This window comes from Hipposideros armiger, unplaced genomic scaffold, assembly GCF_001890085.2.
Source record: "Hipposideros armiger isolate ML-2016 unplaced genomic scaffold, ASM189008v1 scaffold_5, whole genome shotgun sequence".
NCBI classification, from domain to species: Eukaryota; Metazoa; Chordata; class Mammalia; order Chiroptera; family Hipposideridae; genus Hipposideros; species Hipposideros armiger.
The window spans coordinates 1183975-1206034 of NW_017731355.1; the positions used below are offsets into that span (position 1 = coordinate 1183975).

At 41.7% G+C, this 22060-nt stretch overlaps 1 protein-coding gene and 1 long non-coding RNA gene across 2 annotated transcripts in view; one reads left to right on the forward strand and one right to left on the reverse strand.

The window, feature by feature from the left end:
* Window positions 1-22060, reverse strand: part of PRKCH (protein kinase C eta) — a 208317-nt gene that overhangs the window by 22349 nt on the left and 163908 nt on the right. The window lies entirely within an intron of this gene.
* Window positions 11679-22054, forward strand: LOC109383756 (uncharacterized). Its single transcript, XR_002124292.1, has 3 exons — window positions 11679-12107; window positions 15127-15191; window positions 21825-22054. It is a non-coding gene; the product is annotated as an uncharacterized LOC109383756 (long non-coding RNA).

Below are 22060 nucleotides of genomic sequence, written 5' to 3' on the forward strand. Positions count from 1 at the left end.
AAATTTCATTATAAAGATATACCGTAACTTAGGTTGTCTCTAATTTTTTGCAATTTCAAACAATAGAGTATAACATTATTTGCACATTTGTAGGAGTGTTTATTTAGAAAAAATTTTTACAAGTGGAAATGCTGTGTCAAAAGGTATAAATGTTTAAAATTTAAACAGATGTTGAGTAACTGCCCTTCAAAAAAGTTTGTACCAATTTGTATTCCCACCAATAGTATACGAGAGTATCTACTTGGCTTCTATATTCAGGTTAGATGTAATCATCCTTATATCCTTGCCAGTCTGCTAGGGACAAATGATCTCATTGTTTCAACTTCATTTCTTGATTATTGAGATTAAGCACTTCTTGATTATTAATGAAAATATAACAAATATATTTTTACTGGCCATTTGTATTTCTTCTGTTTATTGCCTATTCACATATTTTACCCATTTTAAAATTTGAGTTATCCTTTTGATTACTTTTAAGAAGCTCATTACATGTTATAGATAGTACTAATTTATTATATTGCTTGAGAATATTATTGCCTAGTTTGTTTTTAAGTTTTGTTTATGGTAAAACTTTCATACTTTTACACAGTCAAATTTGTCAATCTTTCATTTACAGCAGCTGGGTTTCATGACTCATTTACAGGCTGATACAATTCTAAGTGAAAAACTGGGATATAAAATTGTATTTTCAATATCCTCTTAATTATATTACAATTGAAGGGACACAGAGGGCAGAAACAAAGATAGGAGGGAAAAAGGAAAGATGGGAAAAGATAAAAGAGGAATGTTAAAAGTCTATTTCGAGGTGGTATGTTTATGAATTATTTTTCATTTTTCTGTATTTTCTAAAATTTTTAGAAATTGTATTTGATAACCATTAAATTACTTTGATAACCAAGAAAAATCATTAAAATATATATTTACATATTTTGGCTTTAATTCTTTTCTTTGGTTTCTGTATCATCTAAGGCCATAATTCCCAAGGAAGATGTTTAGGAAAATGATTCACTGACAGGAATGGAAAGGATTTGTTTTGGAACCCAGTCTGCAAGGGCATGTTTATAAAAATCACCTTACTTATATGGGAACCTGAACATCTGTGGACTCAGAGTTCTGAATCTGTTATCACAAATTCATTTTTTTTTTACCACAAACATTACTTAAGGTGTCTACCATATACATAATTGTTGTGGATGGCATTGATTTTTTTTTCAATGGCTCCATGATGTGTTCCTGTAGTCTTGACCAACTCAAATAGGAAAATAAGGCCCCTGATAAAAGAAGCAAATTCCTAATTACTACATGAGGTCCCTATGCCATTTCTCCTCATAAAGTGACATTTTACCTGGTATTTGCAAGGCTGAGCTATTGGAATATCTGCTAAAGAACAAGTATATGAAACATGAATGTTCATCATTATGAAGTTGAATACAAAATAACTCATTTTATAACAAATGAAGAAATTCAATAAAAAAGCTTCCAACCCAGAAAGTGTTACCCAGGCTCCTCTGAGGCTCTTTCCCCCCAACCGTTCATATTTTTTCCCAACAAATACTTGAGATAGTATATGATCATTAAAAAAAAAATGGCTTCACTAGTGAATTCTACCAAACATTCACAGATGATTTAATAATACCTGTCCTTCTCAAATGCCTCCAAAAAATTGAAGAGACAATACTTCCTAACTCATTTTATGAGGCCAACATTATCCTTATACCAAAACCTGTAAGGATAACACAAAAAAGGAAAACTACAGACCAATATGTCTGATGAATACATCAGACATATTGCAAAAATCCTAAACAAAATACTAGCAAATCAAGTATAACAATACATTAAAAAGATTATACATCACAATCAAGTGGGGTTCATTCCAGGGGCACAAGGATGGTTCAACATATGCAAATCAATCAATGTGATATACCACACAAACAAAATAAAGAATAAAAATTATATGATCATATCAATAGATGCAGAAAAAGCATATGACAAGATACAACATCCATTTATGATTAAAACGCTTAATAAAATGGGTATAGAAGGAAAGTACCTCAACATAATAAAGGCCATATATGACAAACTCTCAGCTAATATCATACTTAATGGAGAGAAACTGAAAGCTTTTCCTCTAGGATCAGGAATAAGAGAGGACTGCCCCCTATCACCACTGGTATTGGAAGTTCTAGCCAGGGCAATCAGGCAAGAGAAAGAAATAAAAGGCATCCAAATTGGGAAAGAAGTCAAATTGTCACTCTTTGCAGATGACATACTTTATACAGAAAACCCTAAAGACTCCACCAAAAAAACTATTAGAAACAAGAAACAAATACAGTAAAGCTTCAGGATACAAAATCAATGCACAAAAATCTATTGTGTTCCTATATACTAACAATGATATTTCAGAAAAAGAAAAAAGAAATACATTTCCTTCTGCAATTGCAATAAAAAGAGTAAAATACCTAGGAATAAACTTAACAAAGGATGTGAAGGACCTATACACTGAAAACTATGACATTATTAAAAGAAATTGAAGAAGATACAAAGAAATGGAAAGATATTCCATGTTCAAGGATTAGAAGAATCAACATAGTTAAAATGGCCATATTACCCAAAGCAATATAAAGATTTAATGCAATCCCCATCAAAATCCCAATGGCATATTTTAAATAAATAGAACAAAAAAATCATCAGATTTGTATGGAGTCACAAAAAAACCCCAAACAGCCAAAGCAATCCTGAGAAAAAAAAAAACAAGACTGGAGGTATTACACTCCCTGACTCCAACTTATACTACAAAGTGACAATAATCAAAACAGCATGGTATTGGCAGAAAAACAGACACAGAGACCAATGGAACAGAATTGAGAACCCAGAAATAAACCAACAAATATATGGAGAGATAATTTTTGAAAAAGCAGCCAAAAACATACAATGGAGAAAAGAAAGCCTCTTCAATAAATGGTGCTGGGAAAATTGGAAAACCAATTGCAAAAGAATGAAACTAGTCTTCTATCTGTCACCATACAGCAAAATTAACTCAAAATGAATCAAAGACCTAAATATAAGACCCAAAACAATCAATTGCACAGAAGAAAGCATAGGTAATATACTTATGGACCTTGGGTTTGGAGAGGATTTTATCAATTTGACCTCAAAGGCAAGGGAATTAAAAGTAAAAATAAATGAGTGGGATTATAACAAACTAAAAAGTTTGGGCACAGCAAAAGAATCCATCAACAAAACAAAGAGGCAACCAACCAATGGAAGAAGATATATGCAAACAACACCTCTGGTAAGGGGCTAATATGCAAAATATATAAACAATTCGTACAGCTCAACAACAAAAAAAACAAACAATCCAATTAAAAAATGGGCAGAGGACCTGAACAGACACTTCTCCCAAGAAGACATACAAAAGACCAACAGATACATAAAAAAATGCTCTTCATTAGCTATTAGGAAAATCCAAGTCAAAACCACAATGAGATATCACCTCACATCTGTTAGAATGGCTATCATCAACAAGACAAGTAATAACAAGTGGTGGTGAGGTTGTGGAGAAAAAGGAACCTTCAGACACTGCTGGTGGGAATATAAATTGGTACAGCCACCATGGAAAACTGTATGGAGGTTCCTCAAAAAATTAAGAATAGAATTACCATATGACCCAGCAATGGTAATTCTAACAATTCTATGCCCTTCTGGGTATCTACCCAAAAAATCTGAAAACATTTATCCATAAAGATATATGTACCCCTATGTTTATTGCAGCATTATTCACAGTGGCCAAGACATGAAAACAACCAGTCTCCTTCAATAGATGATTAGATAAAGAAGACGTGGTACATAAACACAATTAAATACTACTTCGCCATAAGAAAAAATTAAATACTGCCATTTGCGAAAACATGGATGGACCTTGAGATTATCATGCTAAGCGAAATAAGACAGAAAAAGTCAAGAACCATATGATTTCACTCATACGTGGGATATAAAACTGAAAGCAGCAAATGAACAAAACAAACAAATGAACAAAAACTCATAGTCACAGACAATAGTTTAGTGGTTACCTGAGGGTAAGCGGGGAGGGGGGTGGTAGAAGAGGGTAAAGGGGGTGAAATATATGGTGATGGAAGGAGAACTGACGCTGGGTGGTGAACACAATGTGATATGTAGACGATGTATTATAGAATCATACACTTGAAACCTATACAATTTTACTAACCAATGTCACCCCAATAAATTTAATTTAAAAAATAATAAATGAAGCAAAAAAAAAAAGAGAGAGAGAAGACTCTGTGCATGTCTGTCTATTCCACCCCCTTTAAAACAGGGCCAGGGACTCAAAAACTAATCCCCACAGGCCAGGTGCTGGTCTCCATCCAGTTCTGGTATTTGATGCACTTGATATGCAGGCAGCATGTTTCCACCTTCACCACTGTGTGCACACAGGACCAACTTAACTTGAGCAAAGGGACTGAGACATTTCCCCTCGCCTTGTCTTATGGTAGGAAAAAAATGGCCAAAGAAAACATTCGTTGACCCTGGACAAATGCAGCAGGCAATGAGTGATTAATGTGCGCGGTGTGCCGATCATACGTCTCCTCAAGACCATCAAATGAGTGAGCCATCAAGCTGACACAAGCCTTCTATATATATTTTTTCATTCCACACCCACTACTCCCACAGAGAGCTGAAATTCCCTAGCTGAAGAGGCACAAATTTATTTAGCTGATCCTTACAGTACTTTTACTTTACGGTTGCCAAGAAAACCTCTCTCCTTGACTCTCCTTGCCAAAATGCTTCCTACGGTGATACCTGGCAGTGTTCTGCGTGCAGATGAGCTCAGCAAGAGAAAGGATGGAGGGCTTCAGACAGACACCAAGGAGATGACAGACCCTTGGCAGCTAGAGGCTCCTGACCAACGGGCCTACCTCCGACAACATAGAAAGGACTTGATAGTCCAGGGGGCACAGAGTGGTCAACAAGCTGAATCCCGCTTAACTCCTCAGGCTCCCCCAGTGCCGAGAGCCAGCCAAGCGCAGCCGACCCACGGAAAACCACCTGCTGGGCCAGCTTTGCTTCCCAGCGGCAGAAATCCAAATAGGAAATGGAGGTTCTCATACAGCAAGACCACAAATAGGATCAGCGAGTCACGGGGATTCGAGAGCCTGCAAGCGAGGGACGCGATAGGCGTGGAGGTCCTGACTGGCTAGCTGCTGGCAGGACATTTGCATGAAGACGGAGGAAGGAAAGATTTCAGACAAGGAAGATTCAGAACACGGTTCCCTCTTAAGCAGTAAGACCTTAATGACAATGAGGGCAGCTGTGGAGTGGGGATGGGCAGGGACAGATGGATCCCACACTAGGTTTACGCTGGACACACTGCACTAATACCAACAAACAGGTTCATAGGGTGAAACTGTTGTAAACACAGGCCTCTAGGGATAAATGTTAGCCATTGTCCTCAGAAAGATAAGCCCAACTAATGAGCTATCAATACGAATACATAGACCAACAAGTGAAGGGACCATGAGATGGCATACGCTGTCTAGCTAAGGAAACCCAGGGCTCTTCTGATTAGGGGTAGTAGACCCTGTCAGTACTCAGGCTGGTTCCCTGAAGACATTCCACTGAGAGGGAATAAGAATGTCCTCGCTTTGCCAGGGTTGTAACTTCTCTTCGGCTTGGGAAAAAGAGGCAGCAAAAGTTGTTGCAGCCATTAGCTGTGCAAGCACCCAGCCTTGCTTTACGTGTGAGAGGGGACGTGGGTACTGCTGGAGGGAAAGATGAGGGATGCTTTATGTTTGGAAGGAGTCAAGTTTATAGCATCAACTTCAGGAAGGTGTATGCAGGCTGCTTTTGGCAAATGGCTAAACACAAACCTCTATCAGCATTAGTAATGCCTTATGCAATTTCAGAGGGGAGGGGAGGGGAGGAGAGGGGAGGGAAGTGGGAGGGGAGAGGAGGGAGCCTTCTGACTTGAACTAGAACTTTTGGCCACAATAGCAGCTCTCATCTGGTGACCTGCTATCCCCATCAGAAGTTGAACCGGAACCATCTAACCAGAAATCTGAAAAACCCAAAAGGACACCTGTAGTTCAGAACCACTCCCAGGCCCTTGGAATTACACATCTCATATTTTATTTTGGATTATAGTCAGTATTGCTTTGTTCTCTAATTACATTTTGCATAAAAAGCCTTGTTTTCCCCCAGTCAGATTACAGACTCCCAGGGTAGGCCTGACATATTTCACAGGTCATTTCCACAGTAACAATCACAGGCTGGACACAATAAACATCTGAGTCTCTTTCTAAGGAACTTAACTGATTTCCCCCAAATGCCGGGCATATCACAGCAAAATATGAAAATGACATCGAATTTTTCCTAAGAAATGCCCTTTGGAAGAACTCACTGCTACTTCCTAAGCACCCACCCACCCTGTCCCCAGCACTTGGTTTTACAACCAAAGAACCCAGGTTTCCTGATAGCCATTTATTTGTTCACTTTAAAAATATCTGAATATTTATATGTGAGACATTGTCTAAAGACTGTTCAATTTTATGTAGTAGTATTCTTAATAAAGGTAACCTATTAAATGTGTAAGAGTCATCATCACTTCCTAAGATCTTTAAAAGTCAATAGAATTCACAAATCAGTTTCCTAGCCCATGTGTCTTGTTTTTAGTTTAGAAGGTATCGCCAAACTCGTAAGGGAAAGTAGCAGATGAACACGCCTTTTTGGAGAGACTAACATTCTTCGTGTGCCTAAGTGCTGGACTAATCTTGATCCAGTAAATAATGGCTATTTTAGTTTGGTTAATTTTCCCAGCACCTCAGTTTCTCTGTAAAAACATTACAGTCACAAGGTGATAGGCTTTAATCTAAATAGTCACTAACTCTGGATTTCACGACATAAGTAACCTATGCCACAACATATGTTCATACGTACACTACAGAGGCAATTAAAGACCTTGTGCAAACATAAGGTTTCATACAGTGGGGCATACCTTATATTTCCAGAGTCCACACTAATGGTCTCATCTGGTAACAAATCCAAGCTGACCAATTCTAGAGACAGAGCAAATCTGGAGTCATGGCCAAGAATGGAGTCCTCACACACAGAGACAGATAGAGGCCAAGGGCAAATTCTCAACTATGTTCTTACAGAGCAGTGTAGCACCCATTTGTCTTCCTCCGTCTGCTTCCTTCCTCCATCCCCATGTGACCCTGGGGAGGTCATTCAACCAACTGATGTCTGTCTGTTTCCAAGAGGTAGTGTAATGTGAGGTTAAGTGCACAGACTCTAGAGCCAGGCTGCTTGGGTTTAAATCTTGGCCCTGTTGTTTACTAGCTGTGTGATCTTAACCACTGTGTGTCTGTCTCCTCATCATGAAATGCAGATAATAATAGATGTTGCTTCATGGGAATTCAGAGTTATTTAATACGAATTGCTTAAAACACTACCTGGAACGCATTAAATGCTGTAGAAGCTTTAGCTATTATTTCCTCATCAGCAAAAAACAGGTAATACCCGCATGGCCAATTGCTTAAGGTTTTTATAAGAATCAAAACTGAGAGCGTGCCCATAGGAACGTGGTAAGTTGTAAATAACTATTGTAAGCCCTTGGGTTTGGGGTAGGTTGGTCTATTATATTGGGTTGTTGGAAAAGTCATGACGCATTTTTGCAACAAAAAACACAGAAAAAATACATCATGACTTTTCCGACAACCCAATATTATGAAGTGACACATCTGGCTTATACATTGCTCTGATGGAAATAGGGCCAGGAGTCCAATGCAGGTTGGTCATACAGTGCCACAGGCTGGCACCAGCACTGAGCAAAATGTCTCCAGAACTTGTTAAGCTCCATCAAGCCACACCATCTTTGTCCCTGTCACTTATTTTTACTACGAGTAAATTCTGCATTAAGATATAGGAATTAAGACCTCTATCAACAGCCCTGCTCAGTACAATGAGAAAAGGTTGATTGAAGTTGAGGTTTATCCAGTTCCATCCTGACCTGTCAAATGCCAGGCAGTTCACCACAGGTGACCCACGCTTTTCAGGAAAAAAAACTGAAAGAGGATGAGCGAAGGCACTACATCCTGTTGCTATCTATCACACCACTTTGGTTGGAGAAATGTATGTCCATTCTGGACAATGGAAATTTTCCAGAAATAAAACAGAAGTCTCAAGATGTGACACGGTATCTGCACCTCACAATACACTCAAATAAAACAACTGGGACGGCCAGTCCTTGTTTTCTCACCCTGTCCTGCCTAATTATTTAGGACATAAACCCAGTAGTGGGTATCTCACACATTCAGTGATACGATAAAATCAGGATCCTCCATTTTTGGGCAATTTTATTTCAAATTTTTCACTGTTATAAACAATACTGTGATAAATGAAGGTATCTTTTCGATATATCCAAACCTGTTAATATTTTTTGTCGTGTGTTTTCCCAAATGAGCAGTCAACTCCAGGTCCATGCTTATATTTGAGAATTTCAATCAATTTCTGCACTGGTGTTCACCTTCCTTTATCCCAGGAAGCCATCAAATGTCATGGGTATTCAAAGAAAGGGGCAGGTGGAGTATGATTTCCCAAATCCTGGCCCCGGCTGCTGTTACTTTATGATTCTTATTTTCCCAGCTAAACTGTGATCTGCACGAGGAGAGGTGCTTCCCTGTTTTCATTTTTACATCTTTATATTTTTGTGTTCCCTTTGGGGCCTAACACAGTGCTTTGCACATAGTGGGCCCCTAACAAATGGCTGTTAATTCAAACAGCAAGCCCACCTGGTGTTGTTTTTGTTCTGAGGCCCCAGTGAGGCTGCATTAGGAAAGACATGGGGTACTCTTAGGAAGCTAAGGGGATCTGGTGTGGGACCCTGGCACCCCTCTGGGACATCTGGAGTCAACATGAAGCCGCCATTGCCTGCTGGGGTTCTTTCTTGGGGATGACCTAGCCCTAGCAGAGCACACCAGGAAACTCTGTGGCTCTGAACACACTCTCAAGTCCACTGCACTCCAGACATTAATCCTTCAAGACCAGTCTAGAACCAAGCCAATTCCAAGAGACACCAGGAAGGAAAAGTTGCCCTGCTTGGTGACCGCTTGTTCATACTTAGCTTAGAGTTGAGAGCAACCTTTGTTCCTGTAAGAGACGAATATTAACAATTCCGTCAACTGCCTAAACAGGATTTACATGAATTTAACTGGCTACTCTGGGACACAGTGAGCCTTGGAGTGGCTTCTGTCATTAAGACAGTGACCATGAGCAGAGAGCACAGGGGGTCAGGCGTGCTGGCTGAGAGCAGCTGGGCAGTGGGGGTGGAGGAGTGTCCGAGTGTAAGTGTGCAGGCTGGAACCCCAGTGCGCCTGGAACCTTCTGACAGACACACGTCCTTCCCTGTCTTCAGAGGCAGCACAGGGGGTTGGGTGGACAAGTTGGAATCTTGGTTTTATCTGGTGCATCACATGGTCGGTCACGGGGCAAGAATACTTGTCCTGACCCTAAAAACAGAGCTTCTAGCCTCAGCGCTGACACCTTGCTGGGCCTCAGTTTCCTCCTCTGTGAAATGACGAGGATTCTATCCCCTCCCCACTTCTCACACCCAGTCACTCTCTAAGACCTGACAAGTATCCTCCTGATTACATTCAGAATCAGATGCCTTCTCTCCACCACATTACCAGGGCCTCTGTGAAGCTCCTTCGAGTCCCAGTTGGATCACTGAATTTCCTAACTCATCTCGCCAACTTTTTCTCTTCCATTCTCCATGCTGGCCCAGTTGTTTTTCTGAAATTCAATTCTTGAATGTTTGAACCTTTCAGAGGCTCCCATCTGGCTTCAGCACCCATAATACTCCATTATGGGGCCTCTGCCTGCCCCTCCAGCCCTATTTCCTTCCCCCCAGCTCTCCGCCTGCTTCAGGTCCCCAGATGGGCACCATGCTCCCCCGTGGACCTCTCGGCTCTCGTGTGTGCTTTCCTGTGCCTAGAACAGTGCTACTCAAAGTGTGGGCCTCGGACTGGTGCTCACCTGCAAACTGCCTCCTGGCTTGCAGTGAAGTAAGTAGCAATGAAGCAAGGAGAAAAAAATTGAGAGCAGGTTTAGAAACTTTTATAACGACTTGACAGTAATTTTATGTCTGCTGAATCTAATAAAAATTGGGGCTTTTATTTTATGTCTTTTTTAAATTTCATTTTTCTAGTAACTTATTTTTATTACATCTTATAAAAGTATTGGTCCTAAATGGATTGAAAAAGGAAAAATACCCACTGGCTTGCGGCCACAGATAGTGTCAGGAGCTCTGGCCAGCACCTGTTTCCTTCCTCTCGCCTGGGCCGACAACTTCAGCCTCACCAAAGCCTCTCTGTCTCAGAAGCTTTCGTGCCCCTTCCTGGGACAAGCTGGGTGCCTCTCCTCCATGCTCTGATGGGTTTTGGCGCATACTTCTAACTATAGCATCTGTTGTAGTGACTGTGATTGTTGGTTTCCCTGCAGGCCTTCCTCATGCTTATTTCAGCTCTCTAACACAGAAAAGGGTGTCTGGCACAGGGCCACGTGGGCAGTTAAGTGTTGACTGAATTGCACAAACCCCCTTCCGTTTCTTACCCTAAAATCTGGTTGCGTCCCCCTTATCCATATACCCCTTGAGTGTAAAATCCTTCTGGCCTGTGCATCTCCCTTCAATGCCTACTTGGAGTTCTGTACATAATGGGTGCTGAGGAAATGAGGAAGAAATGATGAGAACTGCTTTCCGCATCTGGTTGTGAGTTCTTTATGCCACCCATCCAGTTGCATTTTTTCTTCTCTAGCTCTCAATCTGGTCCTAGAGTTACTATACAAGAAAGCTGGGCTTGTAGGTTCAACAAATGGTGACTAATATGTGTGCCTGGTGATTAAGTATCCTTACAACAGTGTGGTATTATAGCCAGACAAGACAAATCACCCCTGTACATCTTGCAGAAAATTGAAAGGTCAGTCCAGGAAGCAAGGAAATAATGAGATTCCTGAAGTCCTTGATCAAGTTGAAAAGCTCATTTGATTTTTTAAACAAGGCATTTCATGGAAAACTCCAAAGCCAGAAGGGATGGAATATTACAGAAGAAACAACTGAAAAGCTGAGAAAATCCTTGAAGCCCAACCTAAAGAACATGATTCCCATCATATGGAACTAATTTCTTTTTGAAAGCTGATAAATTGAAAATTTCACCGGGAACTGGTCAGTTCTAGAGAAGGCAGTTTGGAAACACATTCCCTGAACCTCAACTTCTTGGTTCTACTCCTAGATTTTCCCTCTGAAGCCGTGGAAAAGTTCTCTCTCCTCTCTGCTTTCGAGTCCCTTCTTTAAAAAGGGGTGACGCGATCACCGGTCCATGTACAGGGCACAGTAAATGAAATCATCCCGGGAGCTTTCCAAGTGCTTGTGAGGCATGGAGCCAGGGGGCCTCAGCTGATTTACTGTTAGGAAAACAACAAGCAAGCCCCAGAGGAAGAACAAGTGATCTTTTCCCCGTTGGAAACAGGACTCTATTTCTCAAATTAAGATGCAGAGAATCAGCTGATAAAAAAAAAAAACCCAAAAAAAAACAATTACCAAATTTTAGGATCTGAAAAAAAAGTGAATTATTTTGAAAACAGAACATTTTTGACTGATTAATCTAGGCAACGTACAAATAATTGAGTTCCGCCCACTCAGATAAACCCCAGCTTCGCTCTGGGTTTTATGGCTGTTGCAAACAATGTTTTATCTGCCTATAAAGCCTGTCTCCCATTGACAAAGATGTGAACTTGGAATTTTTGATCTGGGTTATGTGATACATTCCTGGCCAGGAAGGTGGTGCTCTCTCCTGTAACTTTCCACTGATGCAAATGAGGTCACAAGTGCCAGGAGGCAGCAGTGACAAGTCTGTGTGGGCAGAGACCCACGGGCCAAGGCCAGCCACATGCTTTCTCTTCTGCAAGAAATATTTACACCATCCTGTTGGCACAGGTCGGGGAGGTTGTGAGCTTTGTAGTTTGTGCCACAAAGGAGCCGAGACAGCCTCCAAGCCATTCCTGTGGGGATGTCTTTTCTTTCTTGTGCAGCTCAGGAGGTAAGAAGCTTCCTCTGACCTGCCAGGTCCTCAGAGGTTAGGACTCAGGGCCATCCAAGAGGTTCTGCCTGTTCTGGGTTGGATGTTGCCCCAGCAACTCCTGACTCCTGGCGGGTGGAGCTAAATGTGACGGGGGTGGGTAGCCTGAGGGAGTGCCCTTTCCTGAGGACACTGAACATGGTCTGTCCTCCTAGGAGCCCACCGGGCAGGCCCTGGAGTGGCCACTCTGGAAGAAGCAGTTCTCTGCCCTGGACAATGCTCACTCGCACAGCGCTAGCTCTCAGGAACAGAGCCGCAGGTTTGATAATTCTACACCCTGGTCAAATGGAGGCAGTTAGCTGTCCCATCTGCTGAGATCAAGAAAAACCCACTGGATTATGTGAAAAGGGAGAACTGATGGATATTATTAGCAGCAGCTCTGAGTCATTAAACATTTCAAAGTTAAGATGAGAGCTCACCGAGTGATGACTATATTTTCAGGTAAATTCCAGGACAACTAAGCACAATCCTACTTAAGTTTCTAACCACTGCTAAGTGTCTCCTTTGTGGGCTCCTCCTCCCCCACCTTCCCTCCAAGGGTAGGCGGCTCCCTAAGACTCTGTGCTTGGCCCCTGCCTAGGTTTATTTCCAGCACTACTGCTAGACCATATGGCGCCTTTGTGCAAATTAGAAAAAAGCGCCCTTTCTCAAGACATGTTATCACTGACTCCTAGAAAATTCCTGGTCATTATATAAATCTTCAGTGACTATGCTGAAGTGCTACTCTCCAGAATTGTTCAGTACGTTCTGCCCAGCCCTGCAGGTGCTCTACTTGGTTCTCTACCTGTGCAGTTAAATTTCATGGATTCAAATATTACCCTGGGCAGATGGTTCCCAAATCAAAATCTCTACCCTGACACCCCTTTCCAGAGATCCAGACCCGCAGGAGAAGTTAGAAATGAATGCTCCTCTGTACTCCATTTAACACACTACATTATTTCCTGTTAAGTCTCTTCCTCAAAAACTTTGATGGCTTCTATTGATAGACACATAAAGCCAAACTTCCCAGCTAGGCATTTAAAACCTTCCATGTTCTCACCTCACCCTACTTTGACTGCCACCTACCCCTGCTTCTGTCCTCCAGTCCCACGGAGCTCTCACAACTCCCCAGCATGGGACACTTTCCTGCCTCCATGCTTCTGTCCCTATTGTTCTATCTACCGGGCCTGTTAACTGAAAACCTATGACTCAAATGCCATCTCTTCTCAAAGCCTCAGCTGACCATGTCCATCAGAATTCAGAGCTTCCTTTTCTGTGCTCTCATTACACTGCTCACGTTTTACTTTGACCATTTATGGGACCACGTCTGAAACTGTCCATTTATTTATTTGATTGGAGCCCCCAACAGACTAAATTCTTGAGGGGAAGGATCCTCAAGGATTTATTTATCTTTTGGTCTTCAGAGCCAAACCCGAGTACAAAGCAGGTGCTGGTGAGTAACCGAATGGCAGAGATGTCTCCTTCATGGGCAAAGAAAGGCCACGGATGCCTTAACAGTGGTCTGCTCTGAGCCTGCATGCTTCAAAGCACCAGCCACACAGGGCAAATGAGTGCACTGCAGTTATGGCGGGCAGTGTGAAGGGCACTTTCCAAACCAGAAAAGTCCATTAAAACAAACACACATTTATGCCATAACTCACAGCCACATCAAATGCAACTCCTAGAAACCACAAGCTCTGGCAGGGTGTGCTGAGGCTCTGCATCTTGAAGGAAGGTTGGCAGGGTTTGGGGCCTCTTTCTGCAGTCCCCTTCTGCCTCTGCTCAGCATTCCAGACCCTGGATTAGCCCAGCCCCACCACCCATGCGAATAATGCATTACAGGAATCTGAACATTACTCAGAATAATGCTCTTGGGGAGATGAGGTGGTGGATAGGAATGAAGCGATGAAAAACGAGATGCTTACCAATCTAGTTCATCGCACTGTCTTGAGAAAATGACAAAAAACTTGACTATACATTCTGACTGACTGGAATCGTGTCCTCAGCTCCTCTTCCAGATATAGTTACAGAGATGACAAATCCAGCAAAGAAAGACCATTTACAATACAGGGCTTCATTTGCAAGATAAACTCAACCACCTGACCTGCATTTTTCATCTTTACTGGGATAGTCAAACCCACATTTATCTGAGACCAGATTCCCCAGTTCCTGGGAAAGGAATGACCAGAAGCAAAAATCTACCAAGATGGAAACTGGGAGGGGTGGACTGATTTTGCTTTTCTGACACAGTGGAAAATGTGGGTGCCTGTATATACCTCTGTTCTCTCTATATCTTCCTCTTGCAGAGGGCTGACTAGCACATGAAAAAGGGAAGAGCCCTCAAATCCAGCTGGCTTTACATTTTCCTGGCTAGCTAGGCTTCTGTTTCCATTTCATTGTCACTAAGATGGCCTTAATAATATCATTAACACAGCCACCCTCTATTCACCATGCCTAGGGAGGAAAAAAGTCCTCTGTTGCTGGTTAGAGAAGAGCAAAAGTCCAACCTCTGTACTGCCTTGATTCTCACATCTGTGTCTGCTCCCTCTTTCTAATGCTTCAGAAACAGGCAAGTTCCTTAAAACTAATGACCCAAATACTTGCCAGCTGCTAGTACTCTCACTTTCATCAACTCAGATCTCATCAACATTTTGATGTATGTGGTTTGTTGGAAACAAAAAAAATACAGTAGTTATTAGAAAGCATGTCCTTTGTCAACTGCTGTGCTAAAGGCTGGGGACGAAAGGGAACAGGGAAATTTAGGGCTTATGCATATAGATTCACCTTCAAAGAAAACAGAGTCTGGGTAATTCCATCAAAAAACACCAATGCCTTATAAGCCATTTCATGGCTGGCCACTGCCTGTAGGAAGTCTCTTATTCTATTAGGGCCAAACTATTTCATTAAATGTGTATTCAGGAAGAGTCACTGTGTGGCCAAAGGGAAGAAGAGGCAAACAGGTTCCCCTTTTTAGGGTTTTTTTTTTCCTTTTCTTTCTCAGTCTGAGACCAGGGAGCTGCTGGGCAGGTGGCTGATAGCGTTTCCCATCCTTCCTGGAAATCTCAGGTAAGGATAGCAACTGGTCCTCTAGAAGGCTCACTCTTAGCACTCTTTAAGAGAAACTTTCTGGGGGGTCAGCAAGGGACAGACATCGAAGATGAGCTTTCCAGAGAGAGCCCATCCAAAAACTCAGGGAGTTCGAACTTGGCTTGGGAGGGTCAGCAATGCATGCTCAAAGGAGTCCAAGGCCAGCATGAACAGTGACACCGCTTACTGCCCAGGTGGGGCTGGGACACTGCCACAGGCCCACTGATTTGAGGCCCGAGGCTGCCGTGTGGTGAAATTCCTCCTGCTGACTCACAGGAATACCACAGCCATGTGTAGAAATTCCATGATGAAAGATGATATCCCTGACATTTCTCCTAGCACTCAGATTTTCCAGCGAAATTCCTTGAGCAGTCATCCCAACGGCAGAGGGATAGTTCAATATTTCCAAAGTGAGGCGGAAAGTTCATTGTGGTTATACAATTCTAACATTACCCTCATTTTCTCTGAGACACCCACAAGGGGACTTACTGAAATGGAAAACGAAACCAGGTCTGATGGACGCTGGTTGAGCTAACGGCCACCCAGTGCCTTGGAGGCAGTGAATTAGTGACCAGGGCCAAATGGAGAACAGACCCTTCATACTGGTCTGGCCTTGGGCTCCAGTCCTTCTTCTTTAAATTGAACTTTGGCTGTAGAGACATGTGAGTTCTATTCAGTTAGAACTGTGCAATTGGAATGTCCTCACTGGTCCCCGTTCTGAGGCATTTAAGTTTGAGATCCCAGGTAAAATACTTTAGACGATCAACAATGAAAGGAAAGAGAGCAGTATCTCAGTCAGTCAGTCTGTCTCTGTCTCTGTCTCTGTCTCTCTCTCTCTCTCCCTCTCTCCCCTTCCCTTTAGCTCTATGGAGTAAAAATAAAAACCTCACTTATTTCCTTCTATATAATTTTCGTAACAGGTAATTACTTTTATTTCTTAATATGTTTACACTAGAATACATGCTACCTATAGAAGGAGTCTTAGCCTATCTTGGTCACTGTGTTATCCTAAGGCATAAAGTAGATCTCAGTGAATATTTGTTGCATGAATAAATAAATGACTAAATGGACACATGGCTAAATAGGTGAATGTGGACCCACAAACTTATGAATACAGACAAATTTATATCTCACGTAAATACATTCAAGTATCATGGGACTCAAGGGAAAGGCAATTTTCCCCAATGTGTCTTTGACACATTGACACATACTGAAGAAACATATTTCTTTCAGTGACACATAACTGAAGAAAAATATTTAAAAATGTTTGGTAACTAAATTTCCAATTCATGGACTAGGGGAGAAGAGTCCATGAAAGGGAAATGCTGGGAGAATTCCCCGTATAGGAGGGGACCTCTCTCAGTTTGTAAAAATATCCTTCCTTTGGTTCTGCCATCTCACAGAAAAAAGAGTTGTAGAATGCAGACGTCTGTTCCTAGGGTGACTGTGCCATGTGCGGTCCAAAAGGGGGCTCTGCGAGTGAGAGAGGATGCTATTAAGGGGAATCCCAGGAGGAGGTTGGGACTTCTCTGGGAACAGTAAGACAATGGTGGCTGACCTATCTCCTCACTGTGGAAGTTAATCTAAGCCTACTCAAAGTTAAAGCCATTTCTTGAAATTCTTCTTTTATTGAAAGCGCTTGTTCTTTACTGAATCCTCATCTTAAACTCTTTGATGAGTTTTTATCTTGAGAATTAATTCTTAGAAAGCACAGTATCTTGAGCTTCTCTGGTAAGTTGTCAGTGCTAGAGTTAACTCCTTAAACAACAAGTGTGACACGGGCCACCCTTCCTGGATTACATATCCTGGGTGTGCTCTGTAGGGCAAGCCTTCAATGCTACCTACCTCTTTCGTTTGATGAAAACAGAATTAAAAAATATACAGTAGCTGCAGCAAATTCAACAACGCACAGCAGCCCCTCGGGCGGACTTCAGAGGGAAAGTGTTTTCTAACGTTTCCACTTCCTTCGGTACAAAGAATAAACTCAGCCTGGCCGGCCATAAAAGCTTCAGTTTTTCCCATTCTTGCTGCCAAAGCTGAAATGCCAAGAAATACTGGGAACTGTGATTACACACACTTCATATTTTACATTCTAAAACCCCAAGGAATAGCTCCAGAGAACAGAGTCCTATTTCTTAAATGGCATCTGAACAGATACCGCACTCAAGCTCCGCTGATCACGGCTTAGTATTTGCATGGGGGGAGACAAAGACCTCACAGAGTCTTCCCGTCTGTGTGTACCTTCCTGGCATCTGTGGCAGACCTTGGCTAACTTTTCTCATTCATGTCTTTTTTATTTTTTAACGTTCTGAGTCACTCAACCAGATTCTTACGGGAAAAAAAACAACAACAAAAAAAAACACATCACCACCACACATATAAGTCAGTCATAAGGAAACTCAGTTACCGCCTCTGACAGGTTTGAACCTGTCTGAGAAAACAAAACTTCAGTGTTCTTTAGGCCAAAACTGTATCTCCTTCCTCAGTGTGCCCGTAAAGCAGCCAGCCTGACCGTACTCAGGTTATAGGTTGGCTTTGTCCAAATTTCCCTCCTCAGCTGTAAATTGAGTTGTAACTTAATTTCACTGCCACAGTGTATTTTTCTCAATTCCATCCTCTCGTATAGGTGTTAAAACAAATGAACAAAAACAAAAACAAAAAGCAGGTCTTCCTCCCCGCACCACAAGTATCTCAGGAAGGGTTCAGGATGACAAGACCTGTTCTTCTAAAGGGTGAATTCTGTGATTCACTGTCACCTGCCTTCCCCTATTGCTCATGGTTCCATTTCTTTGTCAAAAGAGTATTAAAAAATCCTTCCTACATGAACTTGGGAGGGGCAAGCTTTTTCATCGCTTGGATTAAACTAAGATTTAATACCGCCTCTTGCATAATTTGTGAAATTTGGACACTTGCACACATTCCTCTTGTTCCCAAAGGAAAGGAGCTCCCTTATGATGTCCCCCCACCCCCCTTGACAGGGTTCGCGCCCGTGTCTTGCAGAGAAAGGGGTTTGAGAAGCCCTTGGGAAGGAGCGAGGCACTTTTGCATGAAAGCAGGCCCCATCTAACCCGGGTGGACGTATGTGCTGCTGCTCCTCACTCCAGTTATAAATAAGACTGATGCAACCGCTCTACGTGTAGGGTTGGAAATAAATTTCTCGTTGTAGCTATGTAACTGCAAGAAACTTTTACAAGGCTGTTACATGATCTGAACAAACCTGCACAGTTTCTCCAACAAGGGGCGAATTCTTTGCAGGTTTGAATCCTCACTCACAGACCCTTCTCAGAAAAGAAAAGATGGCGCAACTGCTAATTTTTTAGAGGAGTTCAGAGCTGGTCTTTCGAAAGGCTTAGGAAAAACCTCTGTTCTTCAAGGGCATCCTATAACATCACTTGTTTTTCAGTAGGAAACATATTCAAACACAGAGCTTGTGTAAGCATAAACCATTTCTGGAAGGACATACAAGAAATGGATAACTGGTTGCCTTGAGAAAGAGGAATTGGGAGATTGGATTTAGCTTTTACTGTAATCCTTTTAGAATAGCTAAATATTCCCTTTGTTATCATATGTACGGATTAACTCATTTAATTAAATTACATTGATATTGCTCTTTAGTCAATAAACAATATCACGTTTATGCCCATCTTCATATCACTTAACTCTCCCAATGTATTCCCCCAGATAAGTATTGGCTCAGTTGCTAGAAATGAAGAGAAAAAATAAGAACTATTGCTATGCCTTGTGTCAGAAATTGAGGGCTATCCAATGAAAAGAGTAAGAAAGGCAGAGCTCAGGATGCCCTGCCCTAATCGCATCATGACAAATGAGAGAAAAAGTGTGACTCTGCTGGGTTTCCGTTCTGCAACACCCTATTATAACACCTCTTACATCAGAATTCCCTCTTACACCTTACTGACTTCCCCTCTGCCTCTGTCCACCCCCAATCCTTTTGCTTATTTCTTTTTAAAATTTGTTCTAAAAAAATCACAAAAGTAATACATTCTTACTACAGTGATACAATAAAAAGATACATAATGAAAAATTAATAACTGTTCACCCCATCCTCAGCTATTTTGTTTCTGGTCTTCTATAACTTTCCCTTTGCACATATCTATATATAGATGGCTTTTGCTAATTTTTTCTTTTAACAACAACAAAAAAAAGAGACTAAAATGAGTATACACACCACTCTTTAACTTTTTTTCCCCCTTCACTTATTTATCAGGGACAAACCACCCAGGCCAATAAATGTAGATATAACTCATTTTTCCTTGCAATAATCGCATAATATTCCACAGGGGCATACCATAATTTATTCAACTATCACCTTATTGAATCTGTCCATCTCTTAAATGGATTCACTGTTCAAGTTTCTTCCCTGGGTTACTTTTCTTTTTTATAATTGATCATGTATATGGAGCATTAACTGATACCAGACATTGGGATAAACAAGCCACGTGAATTCAATTCTCACAATAACCCCACAGATAGGTAGGATTGCTATCCCCATGTTGTAGATTAGGAAACTGAGGCTTAGAAAAATTAAAGAGTTTATTCAGTATCACAGAGCTAGTACATGTAGAGGCATGTTCTAAATCCAAGTTTGATTCCAAAGCCTCTCTTAACTGTAAGTCAATACTGTTTCATTTTTGCACTGCAGCCACGCAATCAACCTAGAGTCTATAGCCAAGGTTAGTCTGGTATTTACAACTTTGAGATGGATCATTTCACAAGGAGTTCCACAGGTACCTCTAACTTGAGGTGTTCAAGTCTTTGTCTCCCCCACCATCACACCTGTGTCCACCCTGTGCCTCATCTTTGTCAATTCACCCTGGAGCAAGGCACTGACTGACTTGAGTGAAAAACATCACCTTTTCAAAGTGGACTGTGAACAGAGATTCCCTAGGTCCATGACTACCTCTGTGTTTCCATGTGCATGCAGAGGCTGAAGCTATACTCACCAAGGTAGGCAGGGATCAAATTCCTTTGCAATCTACACAAAAGGAAACTCTGAACACCCTACTGTGAGATCACACTAAAAAATGAACTTCTCACCATGCTTGCTACCCCTATATCCAGCATCGACAAAATTCAATTAAAGACTTGGGCTACTAACATCACAATTCATGTTAGTTTAGTTACTTGTTAAGACACTTCTGATTTTACATGAGAAGAAAAGTGTTAGAAGTCAACTGGACATCAATCCAAGAGTCTGAAATGAAAAATTACACGCATGGCTTATGATTGCTCAGAAATGAGTGATTGCAAAAAGACAGCCAGAATGAACAATATCATGCTAATAGTATTTCTTTCTTTGATAGGTAAACTAGATTGCCAGATTGCCTTCAAATATCAGAAAGGCTTTCTTGTAGAAGATTTGTGTTTTTCAGTCTACTCCTTAAGGGTAGTCCAAAACCAGAGAACAGAAGATACTGGGGGACACTGTTTGAGTCAATACAAAGGTGAAATTTGTGATAGTCACAGAAGCCCAAAGTGGAGGTAACAAGTTCCTTTTTACTTGGAGGTGTTTAAGTATAGGGGAAAAAACGGCCACTCAGCAGGATGCTAGGTATTCATGCTCTGTAAGAGAAGGGTATATAACTTTGAGCTCCCTTCTGACCACAAGGCTCTAGAATTTTGTCCATGGAGCACGGGACAGGTAAGTTTTGATCCAATTATCAAGAATGGTGTAGAACAATGATTTTGTATGTCACAGAGCAGGTTTGGATGGGTATTCTGTAGGTTGGAGAAGCAGTGCCAAGGGAAGGAGGAGGAATGAAAGGCTGTGCAGTCAGATGGCCACCTTCCCATGTGTGCGCCATACACACACCTCTGGAACCAAATCCCTCAATGATGACCATTCATCAGGGTAGGGGCAGTTTGCCTGTCAAGTTTCACTCACTCCTCTTTGCAACAAAACCTAGAAATTCATCAATGTCTGAGCATTTTTGCCAAATGGAAACAGGGTGCTTGCACCAAGTTATATTTCTTCTTAGGCAATTCACTGATAAGTAAAATTTGACATTTGCGAGACAGTGGAAAACATTCCACCTTCAGGCACATACTGCAGACTGTATATCAAAAGGCAAACTATAGTACCACATTCCATTCCGCTATTTCTCCTCCCAGGCTCAAGTACAGGGATCTAGGAGAAGGATTTGTTCTCAGCACACCTGAAAAACGTAGCTGTGAGACTAACAAACATGGCTTGGTTAGCTAAAAGGATGAAAGGCCTTCATCTAATCCTCAGCTATTCCTCGTATCAGTCCACTGCGTGTTCAACTCCAGCAGGTGCTTTTCTCCTTTGGGTTAAAACCATTTCCAGGTAGATTTTGCACTATCAAGCCAAGTAGTTGCAAAGCACCTTGCTTAATGTAACAGAAAACATTAAAAAACTGAATACATGTATAAATGAATGACTGTAATGGACTGAATGTTTGCACCCTCCAAAATTCATGTTTAAGTCCTGAACCCTCCAATATGATGGCATTTGGAGATGGGGCCTTTGGAAAGTAATTTGGGTTAAAGTCATGAGGGTGGGGCCCTCATGATAGGGATTAGTGCCCTTTATAAGAAGAAACACTACAGAGTTTGCTTCTTGTCTCTCACCAGACAGCCATGTGAGGCTACAGCAAGAAGGCAGCTGTCTGCAAGCCAGGAAGTGAGCCCTCACCAGAAGCCAAATTGGCTGGCAACTTGATCTTGGACTTCCCAGTTTCAAGAACTGTGAGAAATAAGTTCCTGTGGTTTAAGTCACCCAGTCTATGGTATTTGTTAGGCAGTCTAAGCACACTAAGACAATGACTTTGGGACTTCTACAGGACTGGTATTCACAGTCAAGGAGTGAT